This window comes from Lynx rufus, unplaced genomic scaffold (genome assembly GCF_022079265.1).
Source record: "Lynx rufus isolate CCGP_SWC_20201006 ecotype Redwood Valley unplaced genomic scaffold, mLynRuf1.p SCAF_11, whole genome shotgun sequence".
Classification (NCBI taxonomy): Eukaryota; Metazoa; Chordata; class Mammalia; order Carnivora; family Felidae; genus Lynx; species Lynx rufus.
The window spans coordinates 52,270,494-52,279,206 of NW_025814825.1; positions in this window are offsets into that span (position 1 = coordinate 52,270,494).

An 8,713-nucleotide genomic window follows, 5' to 3' on the forward strand; every position below is an offset into this window, starting at 1 on the left:
GTCAGGTCTCACCCTGGAGTCACTGAATCAGAATTTGCATTTTAACAAGACCCCCCAGGGGAGGCACATGCCTGTCAAAGTTTGGGGAATTCTAGTCTAGGCCCACAAGTTTCTCAGAGCTGAAGTTTTAGGTGGCTTCTTGGTCACTAACCAACGATTCTATTTGCATCCCTTTTTAAAAAAAAATTATTTAGTTACCATACGGTGTAATATCGGTTTCAGGAGTAGAATTCCGTGGTCCATCACTTACATACAACACCTTAGTGCTCATCACGACAAGTGTCTTCCTTAATACCCATCCCCTATCTAGCCCTTCTCCCACCCACCTCCCTCTGTCAACCCTCAGTTTGTTCTCTATCATTAAGAGCCTCTGAGGTTTGTTTCCCTTTCTTCTCTTTTTCCCTCCCTTCCCATATGTTCATCTGTCTTGTTTCTTAAATTCTGCATATGAGTGAAATCATATGGGATCTGTCTTTCTCTGATTAACTGACTTCATTTTGCATAATACATTCTAGTTCCATCCGTGTCATTGCAGCATTTGGGCTCTCTCCATAGTTTGGCTAGTGTTGATAATGCCGCTATAAACACACTGCGTGTGTCCCTTTGAATTTTTATTTTTGTATCCTTTGGCTAAATACTTAATAGTGCAGTTGCTGAATCATGGGGTAGTTCTATCTTCAGTTCTTTGAGGAACCTCCATACTGTTCTCCAGCATGCCTGAACCAGTTTGCATTCGCACCAGCAGTGCAAGAGGGTTCCCCATTCTCCACCCCTTAGCCAACACTTGTTGTTTCTTGTGATGTTAATTGTAGCCATTCTGACAGGTGTGAGTTGATGTCTCATTGTGTTTTGATTTGTATTTCCCTGATAAGGAGCGACGCTGAGCATCTTTTCATGTGTCTGTTGGCCATCTGGATGTCTTCTTTGGAAAAGTGTCTATTCATGCCTGCTGCCCATTTCTTAACTGGGTTGTTTATTTTGGGGTGTTGAGTTTGGTAAGTTCTTTTTTTTAATTTTTAAAATGTTTGTTTTTGAGAGAGAGCATGAATTGGGGAGGGGCAAGGGGAGGGAGGGAGAGAGAGAGAGAAAAGAATCCAAAGCAGGCTCCAGACTCCAAGCTGTCAGCACAGAGCCTGACGCAGGGCTCGAACCCATGAACCATGAGATCATGACCTGAGCCGAAATCAGATACTTAACTGACTGAGCCACCCAGGCACCCCTAGTTTGATAATTACTTTATAAATTTTGGATACTAGCCCTTGATCAGATATGTCATTTGCAAATATCCTCTCCCATTCTGTCTGTATTCTGCCTCTTAGTTTTGTTCATTGTTCCCTTCGCTGTGCAGAAGGTTTTTATCTTGATAAAGTCCCAATAGTTCATGTTTGCTGTTGCTTCCCTTGCATTCGGCAACATGTCTAAGCCTCAGCAATCAGACAACAGAAAGCAATAAAGGGCATCTAAATTGGCAAGGAAGAAGTCAAACTTACACTCTTTGCAGATGACACAATACTACTCTATGTAGAAAACCTGAAAGACTCTACAAAAATTGCTAGAATACATGAATTCAGCAAAGTTGCAGGATATAAAATCAATGTGCAGAAATCTGTTGCATTTCTATACATCAATAATGAAGAAGCAGAAAAAGAAACCAAGGAATCGATCCAATTTGCAATTATAGCAAAAACGGATACCCAGGGATAAACCTAACAAACAGGTAAAAGATCAGTACTCTGAAAAACTATAGAACACTTCTGAAAGAAAGTGAAGAGGAGACAAAGAAATAGAAAATTATTCCACGCTTATGGACTGGAAGAACAAACATTGTTAAAATGTCCATACTACCCAAAGCAATCTACACATTTAACGCAATCCCTATCAAAATACCACCAGCTTTCTTTGCAGAGCTAGAACAAACAATCCTAAAATTTGTATGGAACCACAAAAGATCCCAAATAGCCAAAGCAATCCTGAAAAAGAAAACAAAACTGGAGGCATCATGCCGTTTTAAAATAGAAATGAAAGCACGGCAGAAGGTTCCAGAAGAAATGAAAGTAATAGAATTTTAAAATGTAGACTAAAGTCCAGTGGTTTCCCATGCAGACAATTCCGTGGGACTGGGGAAGGACCTTGTTCTCCTCCCAGAGGCCATCTTAACCTGCTTTTCTGCCCTTGGCACTCAGCTGGCATTACTGGGCCATTCTTCTTAGAACATGTTCTCAGCCTCTCTGCTTGATCACAGAAACGGGGACACAGCTGCCGAGAGCCACAATCATACCATCCTTGGCTTTTGTGGTTCCCCACACACCTAATTCTGGGGGAATCACACTGTGACCATGGATTTGGTCACAAAGCAGAAGCTGGCATCTGCTGCTTCTATGGGTGTTCTGTGGCCCCAGCTTTGACCTCCCTCTGGGCCCCAGCTATCTCTGGGACTACAGCCATCGCCCTGTGAATGTACACCCCCAGCTCTGGTCAGAGCCAGAGCCACAGCCAGAGCTGGAGTCAGCTGTGGGTGGTGACTCCAAGACCTCACTTTGGCGTCTGGGGGACCCCAGCACCCTCAAGGACGTTCTGAGCTCTGTGAGGCACAAGCTCTTCTCCAGGCCTCGCCTGTTGGTCCAACCTGAATTCCCAGAGGTAAAACAGAATGTGGCCGGAGCAAGGGCCCTCCGCACCTTCGGGGGTTCTCAGTGGCCGTCACATCTCACGTGCCTTTCTTCGTGAGCTGCACGTGTTGGGGAGCATGCCTGGCTTGTCCACTCTTGTATCTGGAGTGCTCACTGGAATGCCTGGCACACGAGGGGCACCAGATACGTACTGGAGCCTAAACCCCAGGGCAGCAAAGACCCTGTTTGGTCTTAGACTGGAACAGGGCAATCTGAGGTTTAGTGAGAAATAAAGCCACTCCCCCAATGATCAGTCACGGCCTTGGAGGAGAGCAGCACGATTCCTTTCCGCTGTGGACTGTCGCTTCTGTCTTTTATCCATGAGGATGAAAACATCGTCATGGGTCTGGTGGGCCATTTGGTGGAGGGAGGAGGGGCCACCTGGGAACAGTCCTCCCGGGAAGGATGAGCTCAGGAAAGCACGGAGGCAAAACAAGCGGGCAGACTGTGGAGACTTCAGGGAAGCCCAGGGAGGGAATAAGAGGACCCAGGAGCAGAGCAAGGCCCCCAGGACCCGAAGGGGAAGAAGGCCAGGCTTAGGTCAGCACCATGTAACATTGACTTGGAGCTCCAGCCTATCACTCCCGAGCCTGCCGCAAAGCCAGCCAAGCACCACAGTCTTGTGGTCGAGGGTCCTGCAGGCAGGGGGCTGCATTTGACACTAGGGTGGAAGAGAGGGAAAAAAAAGAGAAGGGCCCAGGAAAGCACGTGGCTGAGCAAGGAAAGTCCGTGTCAGAGAACTCGCGGCCTGGTGAGCAGAATGTAAGCCTCCATCGGGAACCTACAGAAACCCTGAAGTGGACGCCAGATGGTTCCCGAATGTGAGATGGGGCTGTGAGTCAGTAAGCACCGTACTGAAAGGAAGGAGGGACCCCAAAGCCTGGAAGATTAGAGACCACTGGCTGCTACCACGTGGCTTAGTTTGTCCCATTGATGGAGCCACCTCTGACTCTGGGACAAGTAAATCTTTGGTCTGTGGGATCTACCAGCACATGACTGAGTTTTAGTCACAATGTTGTAAAACCTCCCTGGAGATTCCTGGAGGAAAGTGAAAACTGTCACTACAAAATGACAAATGAACCAGAATAACCATGGTTGGATGACCTCCACTGGTCACCAGGCCTGCTTCCCATAACAAAACCCTCCCCACATAAGAAACCAATGTCCCTTTTACCCCACACGCCTTCTGGTTGGGAAACCCACCCCCTGAGGAGGGGACTTTTCAAAGAAACCCACCTGAGTTGGGCTCTGGGGCTCTATGGAAAAATAGGAAAATTCACAGTGGTGCAGTGAGGAAAAATAAATGATCTTAGTATTTGGACAGAGTTATTTCAAAGAAAAATTCTATTTAAAAAACCAGATGGTTCTTTTGTTTCCAATAGCTGCCTATAAATTCTCTATTTTTCTGTTCTGTGGAATTGAAATTGATTGAAATTGACATTTTTTTATCATGAGTCAGTTGACACGAAAATTGAAAAAACAAAACAATGGGTGCCAGGTTTTCTCTCTCTCTCTCTCTCTCTCTTTCTCTTTCTTTCCAAGAAGACAAGTTAAGTCCAGAGGTTTAGAAAAGTTGTTAAAAAGAAAGAAAAAAAAAAGGAGAAGAGAAGAGAAGAGAAGAGAAGAGAAGAGAAGAGAAGAGAAGAGAAGAGAAGAGAAGAGAAGCATGTCAATGGTCTGTTTTTAGAAGTTGCCAGCAGTCGCCTTTCTGAAGTTGCGGTGCAGCTTTATGGACACACTCTATCCAGCTGCTGCACATCTGGAATTTTGGGGTTGTACCTCTGGTGCTCCATGCAAAATAGCAAAAAAACCACCTTTGGTTTTTCTGACCCATGTGGTTTCATAGCCTTTTCCAGACTTGAGCTGTGGAAAATTGCTGCTCTTGGCTTGAAAGTCACAGTTTAGCAAGTGGTGTTTCAGGGGAACTGGTGGGCCCGAAGATTAATTTGTATTTGCTGCCTCCTGGGGCTCCCAATCAGCCACTTGGCTCCCAGAAGCCCCCAGTCTGAGTGTTGCAATGGACACCAGGGGCGGGAAGAATGTGGCACAAATGTCGCCAGTGAGAACAGCCTCACTGTCCAGATATCTCCTTTGTGCATTTTCCCCCAAATCACCATCAGATATACAAAAAGAGAGATGGGGGACATCTGTGTCTGTCACCAAGCATAGAATGCCTCCTGTCCCGGGGACCTGGAGGTGGTGGCACTTTGGTATGGCTTTGCCTCGCTTCTTCTCCCAGCCACGTGACCCACCTGAGATGCTTCATGCCAGGTCTGCTGATTAGCACCAGAAAAGAGGTTATGGTGACCAGAGGGAATCCACTGACCAGCTAACTGAGCTTATTTTTCCAAACACAGTACAGTACATATGGGAGAAAGGTCGCTGGGCTCTAAATGTAGTGAATTGGCTCAGCAAATAGTCCCTTTCCCACTCCTAAGTAGCAGTGAGTCCCAAAGGATGTTGAATTTTCCCTATGTGACTTTTAGAAATGGAGTAGAATTTTGGATGGGCGTGGGGAGAGTAGTGCACAGGTTTAAATAAATAGATACAGATATATTCTCTTTGTTCCAATATACAATCATCCACAGCATTGTGCTGATCATTAAAGTGCTTTGGGGAATGGTATCTCCTTTGATGCAAAGCGCTAAATGAAAATGAGAAAAGCAAATGGGATCCCAGCCCCAATTTTGCATGGTGCTCGCTTTGTGCATAAACACAGATTCCAGCCCCCTCTCCCCCCATGAAAGCTTGCCTGCATTTGCTTCCTGTGAACTCTTACAGCAGCATCCGCCATCTGTAGCCCTCATTTTGCGTGGAACATTTCCTGATTCTAATAATAATAATAATAATAATAATAATAATAATTAATAAACTTCCCAGGCATTTCCATGTTTCCATTTTTCTCAACTCTCCCATAAGGCCCTGGAAGGCAGATTTTTGCTCACTGTATCCCCAGCATCAAGTTCAGGGTCCTCCCTTTTGGGGGGGGTCTCAAAATAATTTAATAGTGTGGAAATAATCACATAGGTCAGATACACAGCCCATCCCAGCAAGGACAAGTATCCTACAGTAGGAAACGGCCGTTCAACCCAAGAAACACTTGCTGATGTCTTCTTGGGGTCATGGCTCACAGTGACTATAACAGTAAAGAAGCTCCTAGTTCCAGAGGTAAATGCCCTTGTGCTGGGCACTTGGCCACCTTCGATGTGAACTGAAGGCACAGATACAGGAAAGGGAGAGAATCTGGGTATAGCCTAGCTTTATGTTATGGAAAGAAAAGGTTTGGTATGCTGAAGTCAGCTGTTACACGCACAGGAAAATTACAGGAATTTTGAGAGCCTGTTGTTAAATCATTGGTAACGTGAAATTGGCTGTGGTGAGAGTATTCACACCATGGAAATAGGCAGACGCCACAAATCAGGCTCCTCCCACCCCACCTCATTGTGGAGAGCTGGTTTACCAGAACACTACTGCCAGCATCTGACCATCTGCAGGCAGGCAAGAGTAATTTTTCTGAGCAAAAGCTTCAAGCCAACTGTGATCTTAACTGGCCTTCGTTGCACAAAGCACCAGCCTCTGCCAACGGCAACCTTTGGTCCCAGGAACGAAGGTTGGACATTATCTGTAGCTGAGAATGTTTGGTCACTTCTAGGTCTTGTCAGTTACATCTGCTAAGCAGACAACACTTACACCATAGCTTTTCTTACAAAGGACTACAACATGTGTCCATATATATTATGTGGTTTTTGAACTTGTACAATTCTTTGATTATGGACTCTCAGAGCACTGCATAAATTAAATCAACCATTGCTCCCAAGAGTGGTCCCCCAGTGTGAACGAGGAATAACTATAGATGGCATGGCCTGACACTTTCTTCGTGGATTTTTGCTGCCTTTTATTTGTACTTCTCTATTTATAACGTTTCCCCGGTTGACTTTATCTAGTCCCATGGCATTGATACTCTCATATACAGATAGCACCCGAATCCAGCAATAATGTCTCCACTGACTGCAGACTCATATCCAAATTCTTCCTTGACATCTCCACCAGGATATTTAAAGGGTGGCTCAAACCTCTTGAAAGGTTAAATTGGCTCGTGTCACTCCTTGTTCCAAAGGCTTCTCATCTCATGCCAGATCCCAATCTGCAACATGGTCTGATCGAGATCCCCAACCCATCACTTCCCCGTCCTCTCACCGTTCTCCCCACTGCCCTGCTGGTTTCTGTGCTGTCTCTCCAATGTGGCAGACAGGCTCCAACTTAGGAGACCTTGCCATTCCCTCTTCCTGGAAAATTCTTTCACCAGGTGTCCTCATGGTTTCCTCCCTTACCTCCTCCAAGTCTTTACCAAAGGCTTGCTAAGGAGGTCTTCCTCAAGTACTGTATTTTGAATTACAACCTCCCTTCACACTCCCCACCCCTTCCCTTATCCCCACCTCCTATCACCTCTTAACAAACTACATCTTACTGACTTTCCTGTTTACTGGGTTTTCTTCCCCATGAGAGTGTAAGCTGTCTGAGGGCAAGTATTTTAGTCCAGTTTGTTCACCGTTGTACCATTAAGACTTACAGTGCGGGGCGCCTGGGTGGCTCAGTAGGTTGAGCGTCCGACTTCAGCTCAGGTCGCGATCTCACGGTTCATGAGTTCGAGCCCCGCGTCAGGCTCTGGGCTGATGGCTCAGAGCCTGGAGCCTGCTTCCGATTCTGTGTCTCCCTCTCTCTCTGCCCCTCCCCCATTCATGCTCTGTCTCCCTCTGTCTCAAAAATAAATAAACATTAAAAAAAATTTTTTTTTAAAAAAAGACTTACAGTGCTCAGTACATAGTAGGGATTCAGCGAATACTTATTGAATGATAAATGACAACCTTGGTGTCTGTCCTCAGACCTCCTCCTCTCCCAGTCTTTGGCTCTGCCTGTGGGAGCACCATGTCACTCAGGAACTCAGAATAAAACCGTGAGCTACCCTCACCTTCTACATCTAGCCCATTGGCAAGTGCTGACCGCTCTACCACTGAAATATATCTTGAATCTGGGGCACGTGGGTGGCTCAGGCGGCGAAGCATCCAACTCGGTTTCGGCTCAGGCCGTGATCTCATGGTTTATGGGTTGGAGCCCCAAGTCAGGCTCCTCACTGAGAGTGCAGAGCCTGCCTGGGACTCTCTCTCTCTCTCCGCCCCACCCTCCTCTCTGCCCCTCCCCTGCTCACTCTCTCTCTCAAAATAAATAAATAAACTTAAAAAAAAAAAAAAAAGGAAAAAATATATCTTGAATCTGATCACATGCTTCTCCTTCCCCACAACCACCATTCCCATCGCAACTGGACGACTGCAATCATCTCCCCCCTGGGCTTCTTGCCTCCGGGCTCAGCCCTCTCCCGATCCCTCATGCCCACCCCTTCATGCGCACACACTGCCGGAGCGAGCTTTTTAAAATGTCAAAAAGAACACGACTCCTCGGGTGCAAACCTCCCCCGGGCTTCTCACCGCATTGAAAATTAAATCCACGCTGCCCGACTTGGCCGGACTCTTCCGGACTCATCTCTGACACGCTCCCCTTGTTCCCTCTCCTTCAACTTTCCTGCAGTGAGTGCCCACTCTGTGACAGCGCTGTTCGAGGTGTCTGGGACACAACATGAGACAAAATGGAAGGGTATCTATGCTCTCGTGGAGCTCCCGTTCCAAAAAATGGCAAACCGGAAACACGACAATAATTCATAGTATAGGACATGAGAAGGTGAGGAGGGCCATGGAAAACAGAGAGAGAAATTAGAGGGAATTGGAAGCGCTGAGTTAGGGCAGCGAGAGCAGTGTTGAATAGGTCGGCGCTGGGGCAGGCAAGGCAGGGGCAAAAATGAGGGAGGCGAGCCACCCTGGTCATCGCTGGCCGTTCCGAGAACAAGCTGGGCTGGGCTCCTACTGGGTCACCCCAGCTAAGCTCGAACTCCGTTTCTTCGAATTCCTGCGCGGGCACAGCTCCCGGTCAGCATGGGCCACGATGGTGCACGAGGCGTGGGAGGCAGAAATGGAGCCCCAGCAACATTCTTT